This window comes from Ovis aries, chromosome 19, assembly GCF_016772045.2.
Source record: "Ovis aries strain OAR_USU_Benz2616 breed Rambouillet chromosome 19, ARS-UI_Ramb_v3.0, whole genome shotgun sequence".
In the NCBI taxonomy this organism is placed as follows: domain Eukaryota; kingdom Metazoa; phylum Chordata; class Mammalia; order Artiodactyla; family Bovidae; genus Ovis; species Ovis aries.
In genome coordinates, this window is record NC_056072.1 from 55895676 (window position 1) to 55912216 (window position 16541).

A 16541-nucleotide genomic window follows, 5' to 3' on the forward strand; every position below is an offset into this window, starting at 1 on the left:
ACCGCGTGGGTGGGCGGGGCCACGCCTTCCGGAGGCCGTCCCCGCCTCCTCCTGAGGCGTGCGCGCGCCCGCCGCCACCCCGCGCGTGCGCCGCCGGCCGGGGGCGGAGGTTGTGGGTGGCGGCGGCCGGCGGGGCGCGCGCGCGCGCTCTGGCCTCCTAGCGCCGGTTCGCGCTCCCGCGCTGGGACTCTGGCGGCGGTAGCGGCGGCTGAGGCGGCCGCTGAGGCGGCGGTGGCTGAGGCGGCGGCGGCTGAGGCGGCGCGGGGGGAGGGCCGGGAGGGGGGTGGTCGGGGTGGGGGGGATGGATCGGGCGCGGCGGCCGCAGCGGCAGGAGCCGGCGCTTGAGCGCGAGCGACGGCGCTGGAGGAGACGCCGGCTGCTCCTCCCCTCCCCACCGGTAAGAGAGTGCTCCCGCCCCGGACGCTGGAGGCGGCCAGGGCCCCCTCTCGCCGGCCCTCCGCCCCGGGGCGGGGAGAATGGTGAGGTGGTGACCGTGGCCAGGCGGCGCCGCCGACGCCGCCCGGGGCCTCCGGCTCGCGGCCTGGCGCGGCTCGGACCCTCGGTCGCCCCCGAGCGGGGCCGGAAGCCCCGGGGCCTAGGGCTCGACCCCCAGCATCCTGCCGGGCCTCTCTCCTCTCCCGGCGCGTTCCGCTGTCATTTTGACCCTGGAGGTTTCTTCTTCCCCAACCTCCTTGTTTCGCCCCCTTCTCCTCACCCCCTCCGGGGCCGCGGGGACAGAGGGGAGCGTGAGGATGTGGGCCCAGGGCCGAGGGACTGTTGGTCAGGGGGTCCTACGAACCGTCGTCGGTCGCCCTGGCGTCCCCAGAAGTTGGCCACTAGGACTCAGCCATTGACACCTGAAACCAGTTTTTAGCACCTTTTGTTTTGATTTTCGAACTTGTCGTTTGGAGGGAGGAGGGAGCCGGCAGTTCTGGGAACGTGGAGAATAATAGGTGGTGCTCGGTAGGATGGCAGTCTGGGTTGGCTGGGCCCTAAGGTGTCTTTTATTAACCCTTGTGGGAAAGGGAAAGGGGCTCAGTGAATTGTCCCTTCCGTGAAGGGCCAGAGATCCGTTTGTAAGTTGCAGACTCCACAGCTTTTTCAGTTTAAGCAAAGGTGCGTGTAGTGCTTGTCCAGGGGTTCTTGTGGATCATCCCTAACATTGATCGTGAACATCCCCCCAGGTGAATCTGCAGCAGCTTCTTGAAGCACTCCACTTGAGCTACTGGTTAATTTCCTCCCTCTTCTTTGGCGACAGCTTACACATAAGTCTTGGAAGATTTTAGCCAATGCTTTTGCAGGCTGCCTTTTCATCCTCACTTGTCATAGAGGAAGGGAAGATGAACACACACATGTCCTAATCCAAAATGGTTGCTATAAGTCTGACATACTTATCGGAGGTACCTGTACCACAAGCATCTTTGTGAAACGTCTGAATTCCTAAGTCATTAAAAAGCAGGTAGCTGCTTTAAAACAAAGCAAAACTGATTTAAGCCTTCTGATCAAATGTATCTAACATTTGGGAGTTATTGACTTAAACCAGATCCTTGTCTTTGAAGTACATGTGTATAGAAATTGTTGCAAACCCTGGAAGGAGAGAACCTTATGGAAATGTTAAGGACAGGGTTCCTCCAGGAGGTAGATAGCATTTTCCCCCCAACTGTAGATTAGAGGAGTGCGGCTCCGATAATGAGTAGGTGGTAGTTTTACTAGTGTCATGTAACAAATGATGCTTATAGGTGGGATTTTAATGCGACAATTCCTTGTCCTCTACCGACAGAGTTGGCTTGTATTTTTTTTGAAATCTCACACCCACTCTCTGGCTAGTATAGAAAGATTAAAAAGCTGCTTCTGGTCTGTGGGCGGTAACCTTTTCATTTCTGAGGAGTTTTCAGCTGCTTGCAGAATAGATTGCTGATCAGCAGAATAGGGAGGAATCAGATATTAAAAATTCATTAGCACATGATCTAGATCTATTAAAATTATGAGCACTTATTAAGATTTAGCATGGTGTGGGTGCTGTGTACTGTGTATAGGAAATGAGATTTCTCAGCATTATTTGCATCTTAAGGTAAACAGAAGTACAATCAGCTGACAGTGTTCTGACACCTTACAGTAGATGAGAAAATCTTGTATGAGCACAGAAAACCCTGTACAATTTGGTGAAGAAACCCAGTGACCTGCAGTAATTGATGACTACCATTACTTTAAACTCTTTGCTTGTCTCTGCTAGAATATTTCCCCTTTTCTGATGCTTGTTATGTATGTTGCTGTTTCAGTTGCTCAGTCATGTCCAACTCTTTGTGACCCCGTGGACTGCAGCACACCAGGCTTCCCTGTCCATCACCAATTCCCGGAGCTTGTTCAGACTCGTGTCCATTAAGTCAGTGATGCCACCCAACCATCTCACCCTCTGTCATCCCCTTCTCCTCCTGCCTTCAATCTTTCCCAGCATCAGGGTCTTTTCTAATGAGTCGGCTCTTCGCATCAAGTGGCCAGAGTATTGGAGCTTCAGCTTCAGCATCAGTTCTTACAATGAATATTCAGGGTTAATTTCCTTTAGGATTGACTGGTTTGATCTCCTTGTTGTTCAAAGGACTCTCAAGAATCTTATCCAAGACCACAGTTTGAAAGTGTCAATTCTTTGGTGCTCAGCCTTCTTTATGGTCCAGCCCTCACATCCATACATGACTATAATGGCTGAAGGCTTAAGTTTGAACTCTTCAGAGTGTCATTTATGGATCACTTATTAATTTATTGGGAAGCCGCCCTGGCTCAGCGGTAAAGAATCCATCTGCAGTGCTGGAGACACGGGAGACAGTTTGATCCCTGGGTCGAGGACATCCCCTGGAGGAGGAAATGACAACTCACTCTAGTATTCTTGCCAGGAGAATCCCATAGACAGAAGAGCCTGTTGAGCTACAGTCCAAGGGGTCAGGAAGGGTTGGTTACGACTGAGTGACTGAACACACACGCACTTGTTAATTTATTATTCAAGTATTTATTGAGCACTTAATTTGTTCCAGGATTGTTTCTAGGTGGGTACTGGGCTACAGTGTGGGGGAAGGTCTGCCTGCATTGAAACTGATTTTGTGTATGTGAGAATGAGGTTAGCAAATAAGCAAATAGAGGTAATGCTACAAATCAGTGATTAGCAAACTTTCTGAAAGGACCAGAAACGAAATATTTTAGGCTTTACGCGCCATGCAGTCTCTGTTGCAGCTACTCAGCTCTCTTGTTTAAGTACAAAAGCATCCACAGACAGTACAGTACAGAAACAAGTGTGTCCATCTTCTAATTAAACTTAGGATGCGGAAATTTTAATTTCATTCAGTTTTCCCGTATCGCAAAATAATTGAATTCTACTTTTTGATTTTTTTTTTCCCTTCACCTTTTGAAAATCTAAAAACCATTCTCAGTTCATAGGCCATAGAAAAACATGGGACAGACTGGATTTGGTCTGTGGCCTGGCATTTTATAGAAAAAGTTTACTGACTCCTAAATAGTGTGAACCATGAAGAAAATAAAACAAGTCGATCTGATAAGTCAGTGCCTGGCAGTGTTGATGGGGGAGGCATCATTGAGAAGATATTTGAGCTGTGGCCTGTCATTGAGATGGAAGAGCTTCCTGGGCAGATGAAATAGCAAGGACAAACACTTGCAGGTAGAAGCGAGCTTCTGGCTTTTTGGCTCAGTGGTAAAGAATCCACCTGCTAATGCAGGAGACTCAAGAGATACAGGTTTGATCCCTGGGTCTTGAATATCCCCTGGAGCAGGGAATGGCAACCCACTCCAGTATTCTTGCCTGGAAAAATCCCATGGACAGGGGAGCCTGGCAGGCTGCAATCCACGGGGTCAGAAAAGAATTGGACACGACTGAACATGCATGCAGGGCTGTGGTCCCCAGCGTTGACGTCACATACTGTGTCATTCTTGCCTTGATGTCTTCTTTTCATTTTGTCCTTCTCAACTACTTGGCGCTCCTGACAGGTTTTTACAGTCTACATGTTATAGAATCGAAGACCTGGAAGAGATCTTAGCTTCTTACCCAATTGCTCTCTTCTCAGATGTTCTCAGTGATTTTTCAGCCTCTATTTGAACTCCTCTGATGACTGAAAATTCATTCCTGTGAGGTAGCCCAGACCGTTTTTCAATTGCTCTGATTGTTGTCAGAATACCCTTCACGTTGTGGTGGGACTCGGCCTCTCCGCCTCCTTTCCCTGAGGCTGCCTTCCTGTGCCCACGGAGGAAGCCTGCAATGGGGGCTGCACCTCGTCTCCAGGATTCGGTTCTGATGTCAGTGCTTGAGACAAACATTACATAAGATGAAAACTATGCTTGAAAATCCCTTAAATTATTTTAAAAGCATAGTGTGCATGTTTGTGCATATATAATCGTGTTTAATTCTTAAGACTTTTTCAGACCGGGAGCCACTAAGCTTGATTGAAGGAAGGAACAAGAGGAAAAAAAATTTTATTACATTGATATGTAGGCCTTCAGAAAATTTTTTGCCTTTTAAGAACTATCACAGCCTTATCAGACAGTGAATTTTACTGTGTTCCTGCTTTGTTGCAGGGTTAATTTTATTGTATTTATGCATTATGCCTTTTAATGTATAAATTTAAGCCTCTTAAATGGATAAATGCAAAACATTAATAAATGTTTACAGATATGTTGTGCATATTAAATAATATGTAAGTGGTCAGTAAATGTTTGCAGGATTTGAATCTGAATTTTGGCTTCATTGGGCTCACATGCACACTATCCTTTGGAAAGTTGTAGAGAAGAACTTGGCCACCTGCTTCCTGTCTTTCCAAACTGGCATTTCCTGTTGTGGCTCTGCAGAGCAGCTGTCACTCCCTGTGTCCTTGAGTGTTGGTCACATTTTCCCAGAGGTCAGCTTTTAAGTTAAATGGGCATATGACGTAACCCTGTTAGTTCTGCCCCGTGACCTTAGGGCTGAATCCTCTCATTTCTTTTTCTTGTTGTTTAGTCGCTAGGTCATGTCTGACTCTGCGACCCCATGGACTGTAGCCTGCCAGGTTCCTCTGTCCATGGGATTTTCCAGGCAAGAGTACTTGGGTGGGTTGCCATTTCTTCTCCAGGGAATCGAATCTATGTCTCCTGCATTGGCAGGTAAATTCTTTACCACTGAGCCACTTGGCAAGCCCTTCATTTCTTTTCGTTTTTCCTTATTCACCCTTCTGGTTCTTATAAGTGTCCTGGTCATTGTTCATTTTTTTGCTTTGGGACCTTGAAGTCTGTTTTAAGGTGTAAACTCAGGTTTTACCTCCTTGACAAAGTCTTCCCGTATAATTCTAGAGCTACATTCCTTAACATTGATACTTTTATCTGTATTTCTCAATATTATTTTTGTATTTTATACTTCTTTCATGAGCATATATCTTACCTCACAATGAGACAGCAAGCTTCTTGAGAGCCAAGACCATATACAATGTTTACAACTTTCTAAAAATAAAAACTTTAAAAGACAACATTTTATTTAGAACAGTGTTAGATTTAGTGAATTATTGGGAAGATAGTAGAGTTGCTGTCCCATACCCAGTATCCCCTATTATTAACATCTTGGATTAGTGTGTTACGCTTGCACAATTAATGAATTGGTATTAGTACATCATTACTAAGTCTATACTTTATTCGGAGGTCCACAGCGTTTTCCTTCATGTCCTTTTTTGTTTTCCAGGATCCCATTCAGGATGGCACATTACGTTCAATAATGGCCCCTTGGCCCCTCTTGATCGAGGCAATATGTCAGACTTCCCTTGTTTTTAATGGCCTTGGCAATTTTGAAGATAACTGATCAGGTATTTTCATAGAATATCCTTCAACCAGACGTTTGTCTGATGTTTTTCTAATAGTAGATTAATGTAATACGACTTTGGAAGGAAGACCACAGAGGTAAAGCACCCTTCTCATCGCGTATCAAGAGTACATACTGCTGACGTGACTCTGTCAGTGATGTTGTTAACCTCGGTCACTTAACTGGTGCTAGTGTCTGTTTTCTCCACTGTAAAGCTACCCTTTTGTTCCTCTCTTTCTGTACTGTGCTCTGGAAGAGAGTCACTAGGCGTAGCCCACACTTAATGAGTGATGAGTTACGCTTTACCTCCTTTGAAGTGGAGTACCTACATAAATTTCATTGCTCAAATTGTTCAGCTCTGGCCATTTGTAGCTCTTTCAGTTGGCTTTCTGTATCCCTTTCCTTTGACATACTCCCTTGGCTATGCGTGTGTGTGAATACTTTCTTTCTGGCAACATAAAATGCTTCAGGTTCATCTTTTATGTAATGCCTCAGTTGTATGGTCATTCTTCTAAGGCACTGTAGTTCCTTTTATGGGGAAATGGTATTAGAAACCGAGATCTGAGTGCCGGGTTGGCTGGTTGCTGTCAGAGTGTTGTTGCTTCTCCGCACTCTTGAGTGAGAGAGCAAGGAGATGAGTGTATATATAAAGTTGTGTATATACACATATCTTTAAATATTTCTGTATGTAACTATTCTTAACCTCAACATGAATTTACGCTACCTTAAAGTTCTGGGGGTTTAAGGGGAGGGAGGAGGAGGGGGGTTCAGGATGGGGGACACATGTTCACCATGGCTGATTCATGTCAATGTATGGCAAAAACCGCTACAATATTGTAAAGTAATTAGCCTCCAATGAAAATGAATTGATTAATTTAAAAAAAAGGCCATGGCAAACCAGGAGGAGAGAGATACACAGAAAGGGTTGATCATGCTCCATTGGACATGGAAAAATATTTGAATTTCACTATAAAAAGAATGGAAAGCCATTAAATGTTTTTTAAATTTAAAAAAAAGTTTTATGGGTTTTGACAAATGCTTGCTATCTTTTATTCACCATTACACTGTCATATAGAGTAGTTTCACTGCTCTGAAACACGCGAGCCTCACCTATTTGACTTCCCGCCTCACCAGACCCTGACAATCACTGATCTAGTCACTGTCTCTGTTCTTTTCTAGAATGTTGGTATATTGAATTTTTAAAAAGCAGTTTTGAAAGATTTTTATGAACACAGCATTTTGTTAAGTAGTGGGAGCTCAGTTCAGTTTCAGTTCAGTTCAGTTCAGTCACTCAGTCGTGTCTGACTCTTTGCGACCCCATGAATCGCAGCACGCCAGGCCTCCCTGTCCATCACCAACTCCCGGAGTTCACTCAGACTCACGTCCATTGAGTCAGTGATGCCATCCAGCCATCTCATCCTGTGTTGTCCCCTTCTCCTCCTGCCCCCAATCCCTCCCAGCATCAGAGTCTTTTCCAATGAGCCAACTCTTTGAATGAGGTGGCCAAAGTATTGGAGTTTCAGCTTCAGCATCATTCCCTCCAAAGAAATCCCAGGGCCAATCTCTTTCAGAATGGACTGGTTGGATCTCCTTGCAGTCCAAGGGACTCTCAAGAGTCTTCTCCAACACCACAGTTCAAAAGCATCAATTCTTCGTCGCTCAGCTTTCTTCACAGTCCAAATCTCACATCCATACATGACCACTGGAAAAACCATAGCCTTGACTAGACAGACCTTAGTTGGCAAAGTAACGTCTCTGCTTTTGAATATGCTATCTAGGTTGGTCATAACTTTCCTTCCAAGGAGTAAGCGTCTTTTAATTTCATGGCTGCAGTCACCATCTGCAGGGATTTTGGAGCAGTTCAGTTTAGTCACTCAGTTGTGTCCGACTCTTTGTAACCCCATGGACTGCAGCCTGCCAGGCCTCCCTGTCCATCAGCAACTCCTGGAGCTTGCTCAAATGCTCGTCCCGAGTTGGTGATGCCTCCCAACCATCTCATCCTCTGTCACCCCTTTCTCCTCCCACCTTCAATCTTTCCCAGCAACAGGGTCTTTTCCAATGAGTCAGTTCTTTGCATCAGGTTGCCAAAGTATTGGAATTTCAGCTTCAGCATCAGTCCTTCAATGAATATTCAGGACTTATCTCCTTTAGGATTGACTGGTTGGATCTCCTTGCAGTCCAAGGGACTCTTAAGAGTCTTCTCCAGCACCACAGTTCAAAAGCATCAGTTCTTCGGTGCTCAGCATGCTTTAAAGTCCAACTCTCACATCCGTACATGACTTCTGGAAAAACCATAGCTTTGACTAGACAGACCTTTGTTGGCAAAGTAATACCTCTGCTTTTTAATATGCTGTCTAGGTTGATCATAGCTTTTCTTCCAAGGAACAAGCATCTTTTAATTTCATGGCTGCAGTCACCATCTGCAGTGATTTTGGAACCCAAGAAAATAAAGTCTGTCACTGTTTCCACAGTTTTCCCATCTATTTGCCATGAAGTGATGGGACCACTTGTTTTCTGAATGTTCAGTTTTAAGCCAACTTTTTCACTCTTGTTTTTCACTTTCATCAAGAGACTCTTTAGTTCTTCTTCACTTTCTGCCATAAGGGTGCTGTCATCTGTGTATCTGAGGTTATTGATATTTCTCCTGGCAATCTTGATTCCACCTTGTGCTTCATCCAGCCTGGCATTTCACATGATGTACTCTGCATATAAGTTAAATAATCAGAGTGACAATATACAGCTTTGATATACTCGTTTCCCAGTTTGGAACCAGTCTATTGTTCCATGTCCAGTTCTAACTGTTGCTTCTTGACCTGCATACAGATTTCTCAAGAGGCAGGTAAGGTGGTATAGGTACTAAATAACAATTAGAAACACTTCTTTTTTTTTTCTATTAAGTAAAATTCATATAACATAAAATCCATCATTTTCACCACTTAAAATGTGTGGTTCAGAGACTTTTAGCATGTTCACAAATTTGTGCACCCACTGGCACCACTACTGTCCAGTTCCAGAACATGTTCATCACTGCAAGATGAAACCTCGTATCCATTGAGCAGTTCCTTTCCTCATGCTTTGGCAACCACTGGTCTGATTTATGTCCCTGTGGATTTGCCTATTCTGTACGTTTCATTTAAATGAAGTCAGATAATATATGGCCTTTTGTTTCTGGCTTCTTTTACTTGATGTTTTTAAGGTTGATCCACGTTGTAGCATGCTTCAGTATTTATGTCTTTCTTGTAGCTGAGTCATGATCATTGTATGAATATACCACATCTTGTTGAATCATTCGTCAGTGATGGACATTGGTGGTGTTTTCACTGTTTGACTGTTATGAATCATGCTGCAGTGAACATTCATGTATAAGTGGTTTGTTTGAACATATGTTTTAAAATCTCTTAGGCTTATAACCAATATATTTCTTTTGATAAACTTTACTTTTATAATAAGAGGCAAAGGTGCTTGATGGCTTACTTGTGGTAAAGTGCTGAAAGAATGATACTTTTCTCTTGGCATGATATTCATCATTGAATACTGAAATCACTTAATTTTTCTGCTGTCTTCGCACAGTAAAGAAAGTTGGTCCTGATAGTGTGACATTAGTAGCTTTCCCTTTGAATTCTGTTAAGAGGAATTTCCTGAATTATGTTGTATACCATTTAGTCTTTCAGAGAGTGAGATTCACTCACTGTGAAGTTTTATTATAAGATCTGCCTGTAGTCTTGAGGAATCTCTGAATGTATGAATTGTGTTTAACATTTTGTATTTAGAGGGATAATAGGCAGGATTCCCATTCTGTAATCTGTTTGGCATCAATGATTTTATAGAGGTTTTATTCTTACTAACCACATTCCCTCTGAGGTTTGGACTATGATAGAGTGGCATTAAATATTAGTGTTTTCTTTTTCCTATTCCAGCCTTGAAGCTTTGTTTTGCTCTTACTGCTTTGACAAATTAATTTTCCTCAAGAAGACCTGGCAAATGTTTTCTTCTTCTAGAAAGTTTAGAGTAACCTGACCAATTTATTTAAAAGCTAATGTTGTTTTTCAGACTTATTGAAAGCGAGAAACATTCTTTGCTATCTTTGTAGTGTCTTAAGTGACTTTGGGATTCCCTGGAGATGATGGGAAATAGATAAATTATGTATTAACTGCCATCATAATTTAGTCCAAGAAATTCTTTTCAGGCAGGCACTTTAAAAGAGTTTGTGTGTAGAACACTGGACTAGAACCAAGAATATTTTAATTTCACATCCTTAAAAGACTCAGTACTACTGGACAAATAGCTTGTACCTTGAGACTTCTTTTTGTAAAAATGATAATATTGACTCTCTAGTTTACAGGAATGTGTGATGGGAAATGAGTTCTGTTAATCAAGGTTCTTTATTTTGGAAGATATGTGTGTTATATGTATCTTTTTAGTATTTTTTCTTTATTTTAATAAGTGGGTGAATCGGCTATCTCATTTCCAGTGGTCTTTTTTCTGTGTAGTTCTAGACTTCTACCTGGTATGTTTTCCTTCTGAAAGAAGGACTTCTTTTAATATTTCTTGTAGTTCAGATTTGCTGGTGATGGATCCTTTCATGGATTTTTGTCTGTTTGAAGAAGTCTTTAACGTGCCTTGATTTATCAAGGCTGTTTTCTCTGGGCATAGAATTCCAGGTTGACAGTCTGTTTTTGTGTTTTTTTTTAACACTTTAGAAATATTTCTTCACTTCCACATCAGCTTTGCTTTCCTTCCAGACCTAAATATGTATTGTTTGCAAGATTATTCTGTATTATCTGCTGACACAGACATCTGCGTTGGTAGTTCTACAGTATTTATAAAGTTAGCAGAGTGCTTTGGTGTCTTTGGCAGATGAATATTATTTGCCTGTGTTTAGTTGTATGATATGACCATCATCTTGAGATAGAAAATGTGAAATAGATTTTTATATTTTCTTTACTGCTTATTTATTATTGACCAGAGAGCTGAATTGCTGCTGTTATTGATAACCCCAGCCTGGATGGGCTAGGTCACTTGTATTTATCTCCATGTGATCTTCTGATACACATTTTATCACCTTGAAAAATCTTGCAGACTAACAACTGCTAATTGTTTGCTAGCCAGACACTTGCATTCAGTAGTAATTTTTTTTCTTCTTGCTTCTCTGTCCCAGCAGGTATTACTCTCTTGAGAAGACACACCGACAGCACTTTCTTCAGATTCTGACAGTTGGTGAACAGCTGCTCTTGATCATAAGACTTAGAAGACAGTCTCCATCTTCCCAGATTGGATGTCTTTTCACATGGATTTTCTATTTCTCTATCTTTTAAAAAAATAAATATTTGGGAACATTCTGGATTATAACTGTTCATCCTCATCTATGCAAAGGAAGGAAAGCTGTTGTGCTTGGATTTTGAGGAGGTATGTCTTTTTTTCTTCTATTGCAAAATTACATCACTTAGAGCAGTATGACATCATAACACTGCCTCTTTCCTCAGTGGAACTCAGTTCTCGTTCATTCATTTACTCCATCTTCCTTACTCCTGTTCTTCCTTTATTTGTAGCAGTCATCATAGCTCAGTAAGTTTCTCTCCTTTATGTTTTTTGGGCCACAGCACACTGTATGTGGAATCTTAGCTCCCCAATCAGGGATCAGGTCCATGCCCCCAGCATTGGAAGGGCAGAGTCTTAATCACTGGACCACCAGGGAAGTCCTAGTAATAACTTTCCTGATGTATAATATAACAAGCTCATTTCTTACATCTTGGTGAATGTCACTGGGCTCTGGGTTAGTCTAATAAGTAACAGGAAGAAGCAGTTTGAATTTTTATACTTCAAGTTGAGATCATGACTTTGATGAATTGAATATTTTATTTGCCCCCATTTTGCAGAGGCACTGGGTAGTTTGGGAAAGCTTATTGTCTCCAGCATAATGTATGGCTGTGTGATTTTATAGTCTGGTTCAGTATCATTTGCAAGAAGAGATGTGATATTATACAGTTTTGAACTAAAAATTGAGACACTTCAGTCCTAGTTTTGACATTATTATGGCCATACTTTGAGAGTTAAAGCATGTTCATTTTCTTATCTTTAAAATGTGTTATTATTTGTTTTACACAAAACTTATGAGATTGTTAAGGATCAAGTGAAACAATTTGTGTGGAAGACTGTTTTTATCAATATAAAGGCTTGTTACTGCATTGTGGAAAGCTGTAGGCATCTCTTTTATTTTCACTCAGAGACTCAGTTTTTATTTCTACAAAGTTTTGATGGTACAGCCTAGTCATGAATCAGCTTTTAAATCCCCATGCTTAGTTATAGTTGAATATTAGTGTTTATAGTGCCTAATTACATAGTAGGTTCTCATTATATTTTAAAAAGCAGATTTGTGTAATGTAATGCTGAGAAAACTTCAATTTGTGTGATAAGGAAGCATTTTACAAGATCTTTTGGTAGTTTTGAAGAGAGACTTTATTTGTTTATTTAATGTATTTAAAATATTTATTGAATTCTTACTATATTCTAGGCACTGGGGAAGAAAACTGACAAAAATCTCTGCTTTTATAGAGCTTATGTTGTATAATAAATATATAGGGAGACAGAATAAACAAAATAAGTAAAAATGCAGTTTTTAACCTATGGTGACCAGTTCTGATGAGAAAAGTAAAAGTGGGAAAGGGGAATAGGGCTCACTGAGGGGAGGAATATATTTAGTGATCACAGACAACCTTACAGAGAGGGTGACATTTTAGTAAAGTCTTGAAAGAGATGACGGAGAAATGCAGAAATATGAGAAGAGCATGCCAGGCATAGCAAATGGCAAGTGCAAAGGTCCTGAGACACAAACGTGTATGAGGAATGGCAAGGGTTGGGAAGGGTGGGTTCTTATGGTGCCTTATGTAAGTAGTTAGCAGCTGAACAACAAATGGAAGTACTTTCCAAGCTTTGATGTGCACATGAATTACTTAGGGTGTTCCTGTTAAATGATCTGGTCCCAAATAGTTTGTTTTTCATTTGGCAGCCACCATAATCTGAAGTAGTGTGAAGTGGCTGTGAAAAGCAGCTGACATTGATGAACGTTTATAGATGTGCAATGTTAGATTAAAAGGAGCACCAGTCCCTTTGTTCTTGTACTGTCAGATTGTGTCTTGGGTATTGTGTCCCCTTAGGGACTTGTACTTTGGTGGGACAATGTTAATCTAAATCTTCCAGATAATGAGAGCTCTAGCCATCTTTATCTAGTGAAGAAGAGTAGCAGAATCAGGTGCTATTTTGCTATGGAAGCTAATACTTGAAAACTCAACTATCTAGATACATTTTGAAGAGCTTTAAGCAACAGGAGCAGGCTTCTCATCTGTATTACAGCAGAGGGCGATAGCAGGGGGAAACTACATCAGTGGAGGTGAATTTCATCCCACCCTGGGGAAGACCTTTCACACATAGGATCTGTCCAACAGTGGAGCAGGTGAATTGTGAGGTCTCTGTCATTAGAGATACTCAGATACAGGCTGGATGCTCGTCTTCTGGAGATAGTGAGAGGAACCCCTGCTAGAGTCTGGACTGCGTGAGTTTTCTCATCCCTCACAGCTCTTACGGTTTTCTAACTTCAGATGTTCTCTCTCCTTAGTGCTAATGTTGGCAATGATGAGAAAGTAATGAAAATCTTGTTGACCTAGTTCCTTAATAACTGGGGAAGAAATAAAATGAAATGTCTGCCAACCAGCCTGAGAGTACAGATTAAAAAGGCAGTTTCCTTAAGTGTGGAAAGCACAGAAGTAGAATACTAGATCTGTACATGAAATTTCATTTTTACTTTATAATTATTTTTTCCACAGAGCATCTCTTATGTACGACTAGCCTTTCATGGGAATAATTTAAGATGTGTTATCCTCAAGGATTGTTAGAATTTATGATGTTACACTCCATGTAAAACGTAAAGGCTGCTATAGTGTAGAAGGAGGCAGGGATTTGTCTGTTAAGACTAGATTTCACCCCCATCTCTGCTACTTGCTATGTACAGTGGGAAGTTTAATGATGAGACTTAATTTTCTCATCTGCTGTTGGCAGTGTTTACCTTTCAGAATTGTATATATACTGGAAATAATTTATTCTAAGTTTAAAGCCTGGTGCAAAGCACATAGATGGCATAAAAGTAATGCTAATTATTATTAGTAGCAACTATTCTAACAACATTGCTTAAATTGGAGGGTTTATTATTTGTATGTATGCAGCAAGGTAAGCTGGGAGTTTATATCAACAAACCCATTTGTATCTTCAAGCTTTACAAATGCAGACCAGGAATTAACTACTTTTGTGTGGGTTTTTCCACACCACAGTTGTTTATTTCCATACCAACTGGGTGTCCAACAATTCAGTTCACTTCTTACACTATCTCCCTGGAGTTAGTGTCAGATCTATAAGTTAAGTTCGGTTTCATAAGACCCCCAAGGTAGACACCAGTTGTAAGTCTTGGGTCACCTGTTATCCTCTCTGACTTTGCTACAAATTCTGTGGTTCCCATGACCCCCTTCTCAGGTTCAGTAATTCACTGGGTTGACTCACAAAACTCAGAAAAAAACACATTGCTTACATTTACAGATTTGTCAAGAAGGATACAGCTCAGAAACAGTTAACTGTAAGAGATGCATGGGCGGGTGTGGGGCACCTCCCTGCCCCTTGCAGGTGCACCACCCTCTGGTTCCTTGTGCTCATCCATCCGGAAGCTCCTGGAACCCCTTTGTTTAGGGAGTTTGTTGAGTTTCCGTCACCTGGGAATGATTGGTTGAATCACTGGCATGGGTGGCTAACTCTGTCCAGCCTGTCTCCCTTCCCCAGATTAGGGGCAGAACCTGAAAGCTGCAAACCTCTAATCACAGGGATAGTTCCTCTTGCAGCCACCTCCCATCCGGATGCTATCTTGGGGTGCCCGCCAAGAGTCATCTTGTGAGCATAAACTCAGGTCTGGTTGAAAGGGGCTTGTTTTGAATAACAAAAGACACTGCTCTAACTCAGGAAATTTAAAGGGTTTTAGGAGCTGTGTGTCAGGAACTGGAGGTAAAGACCAGATATATATTTCTTACGATATCATATTGTTGTTGTTCATTCGCTAAGTCATGTCCAACTCTTTGCAACCCCATGGACTGTAGCACACCAGGCTTCCTGTCCTTCACTATCTCCTTGAGTTTGCTCAAACTCATGTCCATTGAGTCAGTGATGCCATCCAACCATCTCATCCATAGTACGATTACATAAAACAAGATTTTGCTTTTAGAGTAGAGGGCTGAGTTTCAGAACATCAGTAGTGAGTTCCCTCGAGGTCACTGATTTGTTTCTTTATTGGGCTGTGATGCCACCATTTTGATTCTTGGTAATGTAAATAGCATTTGTTTTGAGATTCTTAGATGAGAGGTACCATTGAAAACAGCTAGATGTCATTTTCCTCAGGGATCATTATCATATTCCAGTATCAGTTCTTTTTCTGCCTAGACTTTTGTCCTCAGATGACTGTACTCTAATCCCATGACAGAGCTCATTCTTAGTGTAATGTGACAAAAAGATCATTTTTCCAACAGGAATAAGGCTTGTTTTTCTTAGACCTGTTGGGTCATGAAATTTGGATAGAGATGTCTTTTGGTAGTTTTAATCTTTTTAATGGTAAACCACATGTGAATTTTCATAGGAAGGAAGGGTAAATTGTTTGGAATTCCAAATTCATTCCTACTTAAAATTTTTTTTCCACACCTCTATCTGCTTATTTTAGTATGCTTGTTAGAGATGTGGTCACTGCCTTGTCCTAATACAAAAATTTCTTTACAGAGAATGTAAGCTTTAAGTAGGGCTTTGATGCAGAGATGGTAAAGAATCCTCATGCAATGAAGGAGACCCAGGTTCAATCCCTGGTTCAGGAAGATCCCCTAGAGACAAGAATGGCTACCCACTCCAGTGTTCTTGGCTAAGGAATTCCACGGACAGAGAAGCCCGACTGCCTACAATCCATGGTTGCAAAGACTCGGAATCGACTGAGCCACTAAGCACACGAGCCTTACGTGTTTGGACCTCTACAGGAAGTGTCTTGGTATACAGTAGTGAGCACTGGTCTAAGAGCGCCTAGCTGAGCTCTCAGCACACGTTCAGTTCAGTTCAGTCACTCAGCCGTGTCCGGCTCTGCGGCCCGATGAATCTCAGCACGCCAGGCCTCCCCGTCCATCACCAACTCCCGGAGTTCACTCAAACTCATGTCCATTGAGTCAGTGATGCCATCCAGCCATCTCATCCTCTGTCATCCCTTTCTCCTCCTGCCCCCCAATCCCTCCCAACATCAGGTCTTTTCCAATGAGTCAACTCTTGAATGAAGTGGCCAAAGTATTGGAGTTTCAGCTTTAGCATCAGTCCTTCCAATGAACACCCAGGACTGATCTCCTTTAGGATGGACTGGTTGGACCTCCTTGCAGTCCAAGGGACTCTCAAGAGTCTTCTCCAACACCACAGTTCAAAAGCAGCAATTCTTTGTCGCTCAGCTTTCTTCACAGTCCAACTCTCATATCCATACATGACCACTGGAAAAACCATAGCCTTGACTAGATTGACCTTTGTTGGCAAAGTAATATCTCTTTTGAATATGCTATCTAGGTTGGTCATAACTTTCCTTCCAAGGAGTAAGCTTTCTTTTAATTTCATGGCTGCAGTCACCATCTGCAGTGATTTTGGAGCCCCCCAAAATAAAGTCTGACACTGT

At 42.2% G+C, this 16541-nt stretch overlaps 1 protein-coding gene across 8 annotated transcripts in view; it reads left to right on the plus strand.

Annotated features, from left to right (window-relative positions):
- The first annotated feature begins 234 nt into the window (after window positions 1-234).
- Window positions 235-16541, plus strand: part of TMCC1 (transmembrane and coiled-coil domain family 1) — a 157703-nt gene continuing 141396 nt past the window's right edge. For 3 of the 8 annotated variants that reach the window (XM_060402946.1, XM_060402947.1, XM_060402950.1), the window contains exons 1-2: window positions 235-397; window positions 10983-11227. The gene's annotated coding sequence lies outside the window, so the exon portion shown is untranslated. Of the gene's footprint in view, window positions 398-4451; window positions 5137-5704; window positions 5826-10979; window positions 11228-16541 lie in introns of those variants that run through there. The other 5 variants (XM_060402945.1, XM_027957777.2, XM_060402944.1 and 2 more) reach the window with 3 other exon arrangements.